The sequence below is a fragment of the Puma concolor genome, chromosome B3 (assembly GCF_028749965.1).
Source record: "Puma concolor isolate L17-30 chromosome B3, mPumCon1.1.hap2, whole genome shotgun sequence".
NCBI lineage: Eukaryota > Metazoa > Chordata > Mammalia > Carnivora > Felidae > Puma > Puma concolor.
In genome coordinates this window covers 63,315,156-63,329,650 of record NC_141672.1, presented here as the reverse complement: position 1 = coordinate 63,329,650, position 14,495 = coordinate 63,315,156, and the positions used below count along the sequence as shown (strand labels likewise).

Sequence of the window (14,495 nt, the reverse complement as noted above, 5' to 3'; positions counted from 1 at the left end):
AACATGAAATAGAATAAAGAGTACAGAATAAGAAAGAGATGACACTTGTCAGTTGTTTCATGTTAAATATTTCTTACTGCTGAGTAAATTTTTTTTTAATTTTTAAAAAAATGTTTATTTTTGAGAGAAAGAGAGAGAGAGGGTGTGAGGAGTCGGGGAGGGGCAGAGAGAGGGAGACACAGAATCCAAAGCAGGCTCCAGGCTCTGAGCTGTCAGCACAGAGCCCATCTCAGGGCTCAAACCCACGAAGCACAAGATCATGACCTGAGCTGAAGTCAGATGCTTAACTGACTGAGCCACCCAGGCACCCCATTGCTGAGTAAATTTAATATCAATGTATATGGAATATATACATGTATATATGTATATATGCCATGTGTGTATAGAATATAAGTACATATTCTATATGTGTATATATCCATATATTCATATATATATGGATATATATATAGTCATGATGTCTAATTCAGAATATATGCACAAATCAATTCTATGTAGATCTTTTAAAAGATTAACAGATTTTATATCTTAGAATAGTGTTTCATATTTTAGTTTTCTGCATTTTACAGAAAAATAGACAGTGTAGAGAATTCTCATATACTCCCTCTTCTCTGCTCACAGCTTCTCCTAGTTTTAACAGTTGGTCAACCAATATGGAGATATTTTTTTTTTTTTTTTTAATTTTTTTTTTTTCAACGTTTATTCATTTTTGGGACAGAGAGAGACAGAGCATGAACGGGGGAGGGGCAGAGAGAGAGGGAGACACAGAATCGGAAACAGGCTCCAGGCTCTGAGCCATCAACCCAGAGCCTGACGCGGGGCTCGAACTCACGGACCGCGAGATCGTGACCTGGCTGAAGTCGGACGCTCAACCGACTGCGCCACCCAGGCGCCCCGGAGATATTTTTTAAAACTAAAGTTCACAGTTTACATTAGGGTTCTTTTGATGCTGTACAGTTCTGTGAGTTTTGTACATAAAGTCATATATCCATCATTACATAATCGTACAGACTGGTTTCACTGCCCTAAAGTACCCTTGTGCTTCATCTATTAATCCCTCCCATCCCATTCCATGAATCTCTGGCAACCACTGATTATTTTTAAATTTTTATTTATTTTTTAAATTCTAGTATAATTATCATGCAATGTTATATTCATTTCAGGTATACAATATAGTGATTCAAAATTCTGCACATTACTCAGTGCTCATCACAATAAGTGTACCCTTAATCCCCTTCACCTGTTTCATCCGTCACCGCCGCCCCATCTCCCCTCTGGCAACCACCAGTTTGTACTCTACTTAGGAGTCTCTTTTGTTTGTTTGTTTTTAATTTGTTCATTTGTTTTGTTTCTTAAATTCCACAATGAAATCATATGGTGTTTGTCTTTCTCTGACTTATTTCACTCAGCATTATTCACTCTAGATCCATCCTGTGGTGTTGCAAACGGCAAGATTTCATTCTTTTTATGGCTGAGTAATATTGTGTATATGTTATACATATACATATACCACATCTTCTTTGTCCATTCATCTACCAATGAACATTTGGGTTGCTTCAATATCTATTGGGAATAGTGCTACACTAAGCATAGAGGTGCATATATCTTTTCAAATCAGTGTTATCATTTTCTTTGAATAAATACCCAGTGGTATAATTGCTGGATCATATGGTAATTCCATTTTTAATTCTTTGAAGAACCTTCATACTGTTTTCCACAGTGGCTACACCAGTTTGCATTCCCCCCAACAGTGAATGAAGGTTCTCTCTTCTCCACATTCTCACCAACACTTTTTATCTCTTGTGTTTTTGATGTTAGCCATTCTGAGAGGTGTGAAGTGATATCTCATTGTAGTTTTGATTTGCATTTCCCTGGTGATGAGTGATGTCGAACATCTTTTTTATGTGTCTGTTGACCATCTGTATGTCTTCTTTGGGAAAAGGTCTGTTCTGCCCATTTTTAAATTGGATTATTTTGTGTTTGCTATTGGGTTGTATAAGTTCTTTATATGTTTTGTATATTAACCCCTTATTGGATATATCATTTGCAAATATCTTCTTCCATTCCGTGGGCTTTTGCTTTGTTGATGGTTCCCTTCACTATGCAAAAGCTTTTTATTTTGATTTATTCCCAATAGTTTAATTTTGCTTTTGTTTCTTTTGCCAAAGGCGACATGTGTAGAAAAACGTTTCTTTCTTTTTTAAAAAATGTTTATCTATTTTGGGAGAGAGAGTGAGAGAGACCTCCAGGGGGTGGGCAGAGAGAGGGAGAGAGACAGAATTCCCGGAAGGCTACGTACATGCTGTCAGCACAGAGCCCGATGCAGGGCTCGATCTCACAAACCTTGAGACCATGACCTGACCAAAAATCAAGAGCCAGATGCTCAACGAACTAAGCCACCCAGAGGCCCTGAAATATGTTTCTAAGACTGATGTCAAGATTACTGCCTATGTTTTCTTCTAGGAATTTTATGTTTTCAGGTCTCACATTATGTCCTTAATCCATTTTGAGTTTATTTTTACGTATGGTGTAAGAAAGTGGTCCAGGGGCACCTGGGTGACTCAGTCGGTTAAGTATCCAGTTAAGCATCTGAGTCTTGATTTTGGCTCACATCATGATCTCAGGGTCATGAGATTGAGACCCGCGTTGGACTCCGTGCTGAGCATGGAGCCTGCTTAAGTTTCTCTCTCTCCCCATCTTTCTGTCCCTCCTCTGGTCAGTCTCTCTCTTTCTCTCTCTCAAAAAAAAAAAAAAAACAAAAACAAAAACAAAAAAACATTAAAAAAAAAAAAAAAAAGAAAGTGGTCCAGTTTCATTCTTTTGCATGTAGCTGACATTTTTTCTGGCACCATTTTTTTTTATTATTATTTTTTTTAATATATGAAATTTATTGTCAAATTGGTTTCCATACAACACCCAGTGCTCATCCCAAAAGGTGCCCTCCTCAATACCCATCACCCACCCTCTCCTCCATCTCACCCCCCATCAACCCTCAGTTTGTTCTCAGTTTTTAACAGTCTCTTATGCTTTGGCTCTCTTCCACTCTAACCTCTTTTTTTTTTTTTTTTTCTTTTTTCCTCCCCCTCCCCCATGGGTTCCTGTTAAGTTTCTCAGGATCCACATAAGAGTGAAACCATATGGTATCTGTCTTTCTCTGTATGGCTTATTTCACTTAGCATCACACTCTTCAGTTCCATCCACGTTGCTACAAAGGGCCATATTTCTTTTTTTCTCATTGCCACGTAGTATTCCATTGTGTATATAAACCACAGTTTCTTTATCCATTCATCAGTTGATGGACATTTAGGCTCTTTCCATAATTTGGCTATTGTTGAGAGTGCTGCTATGAACATTGGGGTACAAGTGCCCCTATGCATCAGTACTCCTGTATCCCTTGGATAAATTCCTAGCAGTGCTATTGCTGGGTCATAGGGTAGGTCTATTTTTAATTTTCTGAGGAACCTCCACACTGCTTTCCAGAGCGGCTGCGCCAATTTGCATTCCCACCAACAGTGCAAGAGGGTTCCCGTTTCTCCACATCCTCTCCAGCATCTATAGTCTCCTGATTTGTTCATTTTGGCCACTCTGACTGGCGTGAGGTGATACCTGAGTGTGGTTTTGATTTGTATTTCCCTGATAAGGAGCGACACTGAACATCTTTTCATGTCTGGCACCATTTCTTAATAAGACTGTCTTTTTCCCATTGTATACACTTGCCTCCTTTGTTGTAGATTAACTGACCATATAGTCCTGTGTTTATTTAGGGCTCTCTATTGATTTGTGTGTCTATTTTTGTGCCAGTACCATACTGTTTTGATTACTATAGCTTTGTAATATTTCTTAAAATCTGAGATTGTGATACTTCCAGGTTTGTTCTTTAAGTTTGTTTTGCTATTTATGGTCTTCTGTGGTTCCATACAAATTTTAGGATTGTTTGTTCTAGTTCTGTGAAAAATGCTTTTGGTGTTTTGATAGAGATTGCATTAAATATATGGATTGCTTTGGGTAGTATGGATATAATATTGGTTTTTCCAATCTGTTAACATGGAATATATTTCCACCTGTTTGTGTCATATTCAGTTTCTTTCATCAGTGTTTTATGGTTTTCAGAGTTCAGATCTTTCTCTTCCCTGGTTAGGTTTATTATTAGGGATTTTATTCTTTTTGGTGCAGCTGTTAATGGGATTGTATTCATAGACTGCTATATGCTTAGGATTATATATAAACCTCATAGTAACCACAAATAAAAAACCTATAATTGATATAAAAAAATAAAGAGAAAAAAATCCAGATATATCACTAAAGAAAGCCAGCAAACCATGAAAGAGAACAGGAGTAGAAAGGAACAGAGAAGAACTACAAAATCAATTGTAAACCAAGTAACAAAATGGCAAGAAGTAAATGCCTACCAATAATTACTTTGAATGTAAATAGACTAAACACTCCAATCAAAAGACATAAGGTGGGGCACCTGGGTGGCTCTGTTTGTTAAGCATCTGACTCTTGATTTCTGCTCAGGTCATGATCTCACAGTTTGTGAGTTTGAGCCTTGTGTCAGTCTCCATACTGACAATGCAGAGTCTGCTTAGGATCCTTTCTCTCTCTCCCTCTCTTTCTCTGCCTGTCTCTCTCAAATAAATAAATAAATAAATAAATAAATAAATAAATAAATAAATAGACAGGCAGACAGACAGACAGACATAGGGCGACTGAATGGATATAAAAGCAAGACCCGACTGTATGTTGCCTACAAGAGACTCATTTTAGACCTAAAGACACCTGCAGATTGAAAGTGAGGGGATAGAGATACATCTATCATGCAAATGAATGCAAAAAGAAATCTGGGGTAGCAGTACTTACATAGAACAAAATAGAGTTTAAAACAAAGACCATAATAGGAGATAGAAGGACACTATATAATTGTAAGCTTAACAGTCCAAAAAGAAGATGTAACAATTGTAAATGTTTATTCACCCAACATGGAAGCACCCAAATACATAAAGCAACTATTAACAAACATAAAGGAAGAAATTGATAGTGATACAATAATAGTTGGGGACTTTAACACCCCACTTTCATCAGTGGATATATCATCCAGATGGAATATTAACAAGGAAACTGTTTTTGAATGACACATTGGGCCAGGTAGACCTAACAGATATATTTAGAACATTTCATCAAAAGGCAGTGGAATACACATTCTTTCAAAGTGTACATGGAACATTTTCCAGAATTTATATTAATAACTGGTGTTTTTTGGACTTTGTTGGTTCTTTTTCTAGCTCTGTTAGGTGGAAGGGTTAGGTTGTTTATTTGAGATTTTTCTTTCTTCCTGAGGTAGACCTATATTGCAATAATGTTCCCTCCAAGAATAGCTTTTGCTTCATCCCAGAGATTTTGGACCGTTGTGTTTTCATTTTCACTTGTCTCCATGTATTTTTTTAAATTTTTTCTTAGAGTTTCTATTTCTCTGCTTACATTATCTGTAAATTCTTGCATGTTGTTCACTTTTCCTGTTAGAGCTCTTAACATACTAATCATAGTTGTTTTTTTTTTTTAATTTTTTTTTTCAACGTTTTTTATTTATTTTTGGGACAGAGAGAGACAGAGCATGAACGGGGGAGGGGCAGAGAGAGAGGGAGACACAGAATCGGAAACAGGCTCCAGGTTCCGAGCCATCAGCCCAGAGCCTGACGCGGGGCTCGAACTCACGGACCGCGAGATCGTGACCTGGCTGAAGTCGGACGCTTAACCGACTGCGCCACCCAGGCGCCCCAATCATAGTTATTTTAAATACTAGCCTGATAATTCTAAAATCATGTCAACTCTGAGTCTGCTGCAAAGTTTTTTGTGTCTATTCAAACTATGATTTTTTTTCCCATTAGTATGCCTTTTGATTTTTTGTTGAAAGCCAGACAGAATGTATTGACTGGGCAAGAGGAACTGTGGTATATAGGTCTTTAGTATGAAATTTTGTTTATCTGGCTAGAAGTTAGACTATGGCTTCAGGTATCAGAGGCTTCAGGTTCTTCTAGTATCTTGTTTTTGTTTCCTCTGTGTATTTGGGTTTTCCTAGTAACTTCTTAAATAGTCTGTGTCTTGCAGCTGTCTTAGTTGTAATCCTTTGTTATTTATCCTGGAGCTCTGTTGATATGATGGTAAGATATCAGGAAGGGAAAATGCTCTGTTATCTCATAACTGTGTGTACACACACACACACACACACACACACACTCTTATATAAATTATACATATATATTTATGTATTTTGGCAAGAGTCCCTGGGCTGTGACTTTCAGAACAGTTTCTTGGGGTTCCTCCCTGCTCCCCACCCCCCCTATGTGAGACTGAGAGACTAGCCGAGGGTTGCATTGGCTAATTGTCCTTGCCCTGGTAAAATAAGGCTTTTGCAAAGTAGTTTCCCTTGGGAGCTGGCTTTATTACAGAGACTAGAAAGAGAAATTGAATGCTGTAGGCACATTTCAAAATTGATAACTTCCCCCTGTGTATATTTCAAAAAGATTACTTTTCCTCCTCTCCGTGCTGGAAGCAAGAGGCGATTTTTCTCACTCACTATGACAACCTGATGGGTCTCTTGAAGGTAAAACTTATGAAAGTATTGGAGTCTCCCTAAGGCTGGGCCCTCTGATGTTTTTAACTTTCAAGCTAGTTCATACTGAGTGTCCAGCAACTTGTGAATTACAATTTAAGCATCCCTATGGGTGCTGGCTTCAGACAGTAGCTTCTGCTCCTGATAAGTGGTGAATTTCTGTATTTGCCTGTCTCCAGTTTTTGAGGAAATGGTTTGCTCTGTGACCAGAACTTTCTTACGAATCTAAGGAGAGTTACTGATTTTTTGTTTGTTCAGGTTTCTTCTTGCTGTGAGGACAGGAGTGATGACTTCCAAACTTTTCACATCCAAAGAGTGAAAACCCAAAGCCTTCTACATAGAATTTAGAACTAAATATGAAAAGTAAAGTAATGGAACTTCTGTAGTAATCACATATAAATGTATCTTCATCACTTGAGGCAGACAGGTATTCTTATACAGGTCCAAAAAAAGCACTAATTATAAAGGAAAAGGTGGATAAATTGGACTTCATTAAAATTTAAAACTTCTTTTCATCAGTGGACATCTTTGAGATGGTGAAAATACAACTCAGAGTAGGAAAAGGTATTCACAGTACTAATAGTTTTGGCAGTACAAAGATTAATATCCAGCATGAAGAACTCCGGTACCCAAGACTTACATTCAGATTATGAGAGGAACTCCTACAAGTCAAAAAGAAAAAGCCCACTTTTTAAAATGGACTAAGATCTTGACCAGGTACTTCTCAAAGCAGATACCCAGGTAAAAGAAAATCTTATTAAATGTTACTCAAAATAAAGATTGCCTTAGGAGCAGTGTGCGGGTTGGATTAGTAAGAGGTAAGAATGAAGGATCAGGAGTCATTAGCAATAGCCAGGTGAGATGTGAAGAGGGCCTGAACTAAGGTAGTGTGGTTAGAGAGGAAGTTGGTACAGTTAGCTGAAATCAGGAGTGCAAGAAGAATAGCAGGTTTCGCTGACTGTGTATGTGTACGTAGGCTTAGTTTGAAACATGTCGGGATTGGGCGCCTTTGGGATACCCAGGTAGAAATGTCTCATAAACCGGTCAAATGTCTAATTTCAACATTTGTGGTTGTCATTTGATTGTTTAGCTCAATAAGGCTCAATAAAGTGAGTCAGCAAACGAAATCATTTTACCTGTAACACCTTCCTTTACATAAGAATCTCTTACATCATATAAATAAGAAACAAGTGCCTTAACGAATATCGTGCTCTCCACCAGTGCTTTATCCCACTTAAGGTGAATTTTCATGGCACAAATTTCCCCCTCAGAAAAAAGGTACAAATTCTTGCAAGAACTCTGTAAGAGGTGAAGATTAAATGACCAAAGGATGTAATTACCTTATCATTAAAGATTCTGGAGTTTACAATTATATTGTTGGAGCTCCAAGGTAATTATATGACTAAGAAATATTTTTCCTACTTATCTATCTATACACCCAGTGTGAATCAACGGAAAAGATACGAAATAGAAGAGAGAATCCTTTATAACAATTTGGGATTACACAGTAAAAACTTTCCTTTATCAAGAAAACCTAATCAGATGATGATATACAAACTACTTTAGATGTATAAGTATCTGGTTGTTACCTCAACTCCCCAGGAGTTCATGAGTGGCTCTCCTAATATTATTTTTTTATGTATCATTAGTCTTTAAATTGCAGTCATTTGTAGCATGAGACAATCCGAATAGACCCATTGTCCTTAGATGACACAGGAATAAACAATATATTAATAATTAAAGAAGTCCATATTCAACCCATCTGCACAGTTGACCCTGACAGATCTTTTTTTTTTTTAATGTTTATTCATTTTTGAGAGAGAGAGCAGAGACAGAGAAGGGCACAGAGAAGGGCAGAGAGAGGGAGACACAGAATGTGAAGCAGGCTCCAGGCTCCGATCTGTCAGCACAGAGCCTGACGCAGGTCTCGAACTCATGGACTGCAAGATCATGACCTGAGCTGAAGTCTGACGCTTAACCCACTGAGCCACTCAGGTGCCCAAGTCTGCCAGATCTTATTGTTAGATTTGCTTGATTGAAAATCTCTTCCTCTCTTTGTCCCCTACACAACTTCACAATAGACTTGGAATCCCTGGGCTATGGCAGTATCATTCAGGGCTTGGTTATTGAATTGTATGACCAAACTGTCAGTGAAAGCAATTTGTATTCCTACACAGTCCATTTATAACAAATCACCTTTTTTTTTGTTAGGATGTTATCACTATCCCTACTTTAGCCAAAATGCTAATAAAGAAATTACATCATTTCTAAGACCATGCTGTCAATCAGTAATGGAGTTTGGACCGGTACTGGGAACATCTAGGTACTGATTCAAGACCACATCAGTTCTCCAACAGAAATATTTTTAAACTTAGCAAAATTTCAGTAAATTATGAATGATGGAATTCTTTTCTTTTTTTTTTTTAATTTTTTTTCAACGTTTTTTATTTATTTTTGGGACAGAGAGAGACAGAGCATGAACGGGGGAGGGGCAGAGAGAGAGGGAGACACAGAATCGGAAACAGGCTCCAGGCTCCGAGCCATCAGCCCAGAGCCTGACGCGGGGCTCGAACTCACGGACCGCGAGATCGTGACCTGGCTGAAGTCGGATGCTTAACCGACTGCGCCACCCAGGCGCCCCTGGAATTTTTTTCTTTTTGAAGAAAAATTTAACAATCTTTACATAAATAGCTGCTTAAGAATTGAAAAATGAAACAAGTTTAAAACCTCTAAAGCATAAGTGCTTGTCTTAGGTTTTGTTGTATAAATTGATTGAAATATAAAATAAAAATAAGCCTAAGTGGGGAGGAATTAGAAGGGGACATTAAAGAATATGTCACTTGCCCCCCATATATTTCTTGCTTTTCTGATCAAGTTAGAGTTTTCAGCTTTTTTTTTGGTAACTTTTCCTTATGGAATCCAGCCTCAACAGTGAAAAGTGGAAAAAGCAGTTTTGACACCCAGTGTAGAAAGAAAGGAAGGAAGAACAAAGGAAAAAAGGTGCTAGGAAAGGAAGGAAGAAGGGAGGAAAGAAAGAAGGCAGGGAGAGCAGCAGGAAGAAAGGATAGAAGGAGGGAAGGGAAATCTAGACGTAAAATATAACCGGAATGGGCTAACTTCCAAAAGATAAGGCCACATAGGCTGAAATCCTATTTGGGCTCTGATTTTAGAGGAATTCTGCCCATACCTAGAGGGACTTTTGACTAAAACCTGTGAAATCTAATATTCTGTTATGAATGTTTAATGATATCAGGAGTTTTATCAATGTATTCAAGGTCAAGAAATTTTTCTTTTAAAAATATAAGGATATGAATCCTCCTTTGTCAAACTCATTAACAGAAAATGATATCTTTATTATTTGCCAGTGGATTCCAATCAATTATCATCTAATGCAAAAATAATCCTAGGAGCTAAGATTAAATATTATTTAAATCATGGAACCAAGCCCTATAGTCAGACATGACCTCAATAATGCAAATGTATTTGTGAATAGCTGGGAAGACAAATTCATTTACAAAAACAGACAGTGTCAGGAGAAGATTAAAATATATATGCACCACATAGATGAAATAATTGTAATCAGGACAGTGGAATTACCACAATTGGAGAATTTCACTGAATAGCTGAATTTCATGTATAACACAATCAAATTTTCTGCCTCATTCAGTCTCACCAGTGTTCATTTCCTAGATGTTCTGATTAACTTAAACTGTGGTTAATTGAACACGGAAATTTCCAGAAAACTATAGACAAGAACAATTTTCTATGGACAATTTCTACCTATACTTGTAAGACTTAGAGGCCATATAGATAGAGTGAGATAGGCGAGATGAATTATATTTTTACTAAATGTCTGTCTGGAACTAAGAGATTTTATTTGTGAGGATGTAAAAGGAAGGAGCTATAAAAATACTAAGGTTAAAGCATTTATTTGAAAAGAGGAATATAAATAGTTATGAATGAATTTTATTGTTCATTGGTAGAAAATATTTTAGACAATTTCAAAGTTGCAGTCTTAAACTGAGCTTGCATTCACATGTTATTTTATAAAGGGAATTTGCCATTCAAGTGCACTTTAAAAGCTAGTCATTCTTGGGGCGCCCGGGTGGCTCAGCCAGTTAAATGTCCAACTTCGGCTAAGGTCACTATCTCACAGTTCATGAGTTCAAGCCCTGTGTTGGGCTCTGTGCTGACGGCTGGTAGTCTGGAGCCTGCTTTGGATTCTGTGTCTCCCTCTCTCTCTCTGTTCCTCCCCTGTTCACACTCTGTCTCTGTCTCTCTCTCAAAATTAAATAAAGATTAAAAAAAAATTTAAAGCTAGTCATTCTTTTCATCATGCTAAATTAGAAAATTTCAGTAAAAGGCTTTACATGGGTTAAAATTAGGAGTATGTTTAAAAACAACTATCCTTACTTGGACACTTGAAGATTTATTGACTCTTAGTTTTCACATCTAGATGGATAATTAAAAAACACTGGTTACCTTAATCTGTACCTTTCTCCATTATACTCTATGTCCCCACTCCTTTAACTAAATTGCTCAGCAGTTCTGCATTGCTGCCAGTAGTCATCAGACAATATGTTCAGAATATAAACAACTGGAAGATGATATTTTCATAGTATTGGTATTTAATGTTGATGAAATTGATATCATAGGACAAGTCATTTCTTCAGGTGACATCGCATCTTACTTTGACCAGAATGTGGGACTAGTCCCAGTTATCTCACTCTATTACTAGAGCAATGTATTGGTAGTCATAGACTCACAGGGCTTAAAGGTCTATTAATTAAAGCTATCTTAAAGATGAATTCACCCAATCTTGAGTCTACGTAATGTCTACCAACCCTTGGTTACTGTTATCATTTTAGTGCTGATGTTACTAATGTAAACATTTATCAGTATGTGTTATAGCATGCCCACATATGTTATCTTTTAATTCTTGTGACCATGAGCCATTGGCATGTTTTCCTGATTGGATTCAATCATCACTAGACACTCAGAAACATCTGAATTGTTGAGACAGGGTTTGTGAGAACAGTCTGAGATCTGCCAGTATTATTGATAAGAGAGAACAGCAGCAAGATAAGAGATAGGACATTAAAGGGTGATAAGCCTTGATATTTACATCTGAAATAATTCTATAAAAGACATGAAAATATCAAATGGTAGAACTGGAAAGGGGCACCTGGGTGGCTCAGTCAGTTAAGCGTCTGACTTCGGCTCAGGTCGTGATCTCATGATTCGTGAGTTTGAACCCCACATCAGGCTCTGTGCTGACAGCTCAGAGCCTGGAGCCTGCTTCAGATTCTGTGTCTCCCTGTCTCTCTGCCCCTTTCTCGCTCATGGTCTGTCTCTCTCTCAAAAATAAATAAAACACACACACAAATACACACACACACACACAAAGAAAGAAAAAGAAAAAAAAAAAAAAGAACTGGAAGTAACCTTGGTCTATCCAGGCTGATACTTTTATTTTACACGTAAGGAGCCACAGTGGATCACTGACTACTCCAAGATCACACAGCTAGTGAAGGAATATTCTCTGGGATACCAAGTCAAAAGCAGCATGGCTGGAAGTGAAGGGAGTAGAGAGCAGATGGAATAGTTCATAAGACTATGTTAAGACCATGATGAAAGGACAGTGGAGGAAGCAGTGAAAAAGCAAGACTATGTGATGCTTGGAGAAGGTAGTCAAAGGGTAGTATCTTTTTTATGTACACACTCCACTACATCAAGCACAGCTATCCCGCCCCAATGTTAGAATATAGAACAAACTACATGTTTTTCTGAAGTCCTGTGGTCTTTCTGTCTCTACTACCTCTTTAAGTGACTCAACAGTTGTGTGTGTGTGTGTGTGTGTGTGTGTGTGTGTGTGTGTGTGAATGCATGTGATTATTTCCATTTTGACCATTACCTTCATTTATTTACCCCCAGCATAACATAATTACAACAGATTGAGAGTTAACAAAAAATAAAAGGAAAGAAAGAAATCCTGCAATATATGACAACTTGGATGAACCTTGAGGGTATTGTACTAAGTACAATAAGCCAGTCACAGAACACTTGTGTTTCTTGACTTGATTGAATCATGTAACCATGATTCTACTTATGTAAGTCATCTAAAATAGTCAAACTCATAGAAGCAGAGAATTGAATGGTGGTTTCCAGGAACTGGGGGGAAGGTGGGTGGAAATGGGGAACTGCTAATCAACAGGTATAAAGTTGTAGGGGTGCCTGGATGGCTCAGTCGGATAAGCGTCTGACTTCTGCTCAGGTCTTGATCTCATGGTTCGTGAGTTTGAGCCCCGCAACAGGCTCTTTGCTGACAGCACAGAGCCTAACTTTGGATCCTCTGTCTCCCTCTCTCTCTGCCCCTCCCACCACCTCAAAACTAAACAAACATTAAAAAAAAAAGTATAAAGTTTTAGTCATGCAAGATGAGTAAATTCTAGAGTTCTGTGTTTATAATTTACAATACTGTATTAAACACTTAAAAAATCTGTTTAAGAGGGTAGGTCTTATGTTAAGTGTTCTTATCACAATAAAATCATACATAAATAAACCAATCCCTTGCTTCTAATCTCAAAAAGCATTTATTTAAATTTAAGAATGAGTCAAAAAGAAAGACAGTTACCACAATTATTTAAAGAAAACTTGAAATGTTATAGGTACTTTACTGATTACCTGTCCCTTAAGTATAATGAAATAATTAGACAAGTATTTCCTATTTATTTTTCCTTTTTGATTTTTGTAGAAATTAATAGAATCTTTGAATATCTGGTACCAGAAGATAATGAAACTAGTGATTTGGAGCAGTAGAAGAACTCACGGGATGAAGTTTCACATTTGGTGAGGCAAATAGAGTTTTTATAGGGCTTACTGCCTTTGAAAACTCTTGAAAATTTGCTTAGTGGTTTGTGACTCCTGAAACATATCAAACCTTGAAAAGCTATCAGTGAACAGGATGAGAAATTCTCTTTCAAATGCAGTTAGAGGCACTGTAAAAATGAGCAATTCTAAACCTACTGCACAATCAAAATTGCTCAAAGGAACTACCATCCCAAAAGGTTTGCATGTTTCTCTTATCAGTCAACCAAGATGAACGGTAAATTCAAGAAGTCTTATTATTATTGCTTTATCCATCTATCTGTTCCTCCATCTATTGTTCATGTATCCATCCAGTATCTGTGGCATGCCTGATTTAATGCTAGGTGGTCTGCTATAGTATTTTAGGTACTGTAGAGCAACAGCATGCTCACAAATTTCCTTTGACTTTAGACTAAGTTCTTGATGCCTTTTCAGTAAAATATGCCACAGAGAATGTAATGACTAAACATAATCCTTCCAAAGCAAAGCAGAATATGTGTGAATTATTAAGTCTTGGCTGTGTCTGAAGTTTTAGTTCTAAATGTTATAAATTGTTTTCATTTTAATGCAAGTAATATATTAATCCATTTAATTTGTTAAAAATTCAAATATTCCTGGCAAAGCAAAAGTACTGTTTCCCAGCCCAAGTGTTTGATGTGTGTCCTTATAAATGGAAATGTATACATTTCCATAGTTTTTATGTCAGTAGATTCGTATGCATTGTTTTGCATCCAGCTTTTTGCACTTCATACATCTAGCGGATAATTCATTGCAGTCATCTGGAAAATCTCTCTGTAGCTACTAGGGAATGCATGTTTATCATTGGTTTAATAGTCACTTTCATGTGTCAGGCAGAAAGAAACTATAATATTCATCTTGTCTAATAGTTAATGTTGTGAGGCAACTGTGGAGGGATTGCCAATTTTCTGGTGGTTTTCTTTCTAAATTTATGCCCTTCTACTGAAGAGTTGAAGAGTTAACATAGACAAAAATGTAAACACTGTTGCCTGTACAAGAA

At 37.2% G+C, this 14,495-nt stretch overlaps 1 long non-coding RNA gene across 1 annotated transcript in view; it reads left to right on the top strand.

Moving 5' to 3' along the window:
* Positions 1 to 14,218, top strand: part of LOC147580007 (uncharacterized) — a 36,085-nt gene extending 21,867 nt beyond the window's left edge. Inside the window, exon 3 of the long non-coding RNA XR_015251865.1 lies at positions 13,365 to 14,218. This is a non-coding gene — a long non-coding RNA (uncharacterized LOC147580007). The remainder of the gene's footprint in view (positions 1 to 13,364) is intronic.
* Positions 14,219 to 14,495: the final 277 nt, after the last annotated feature.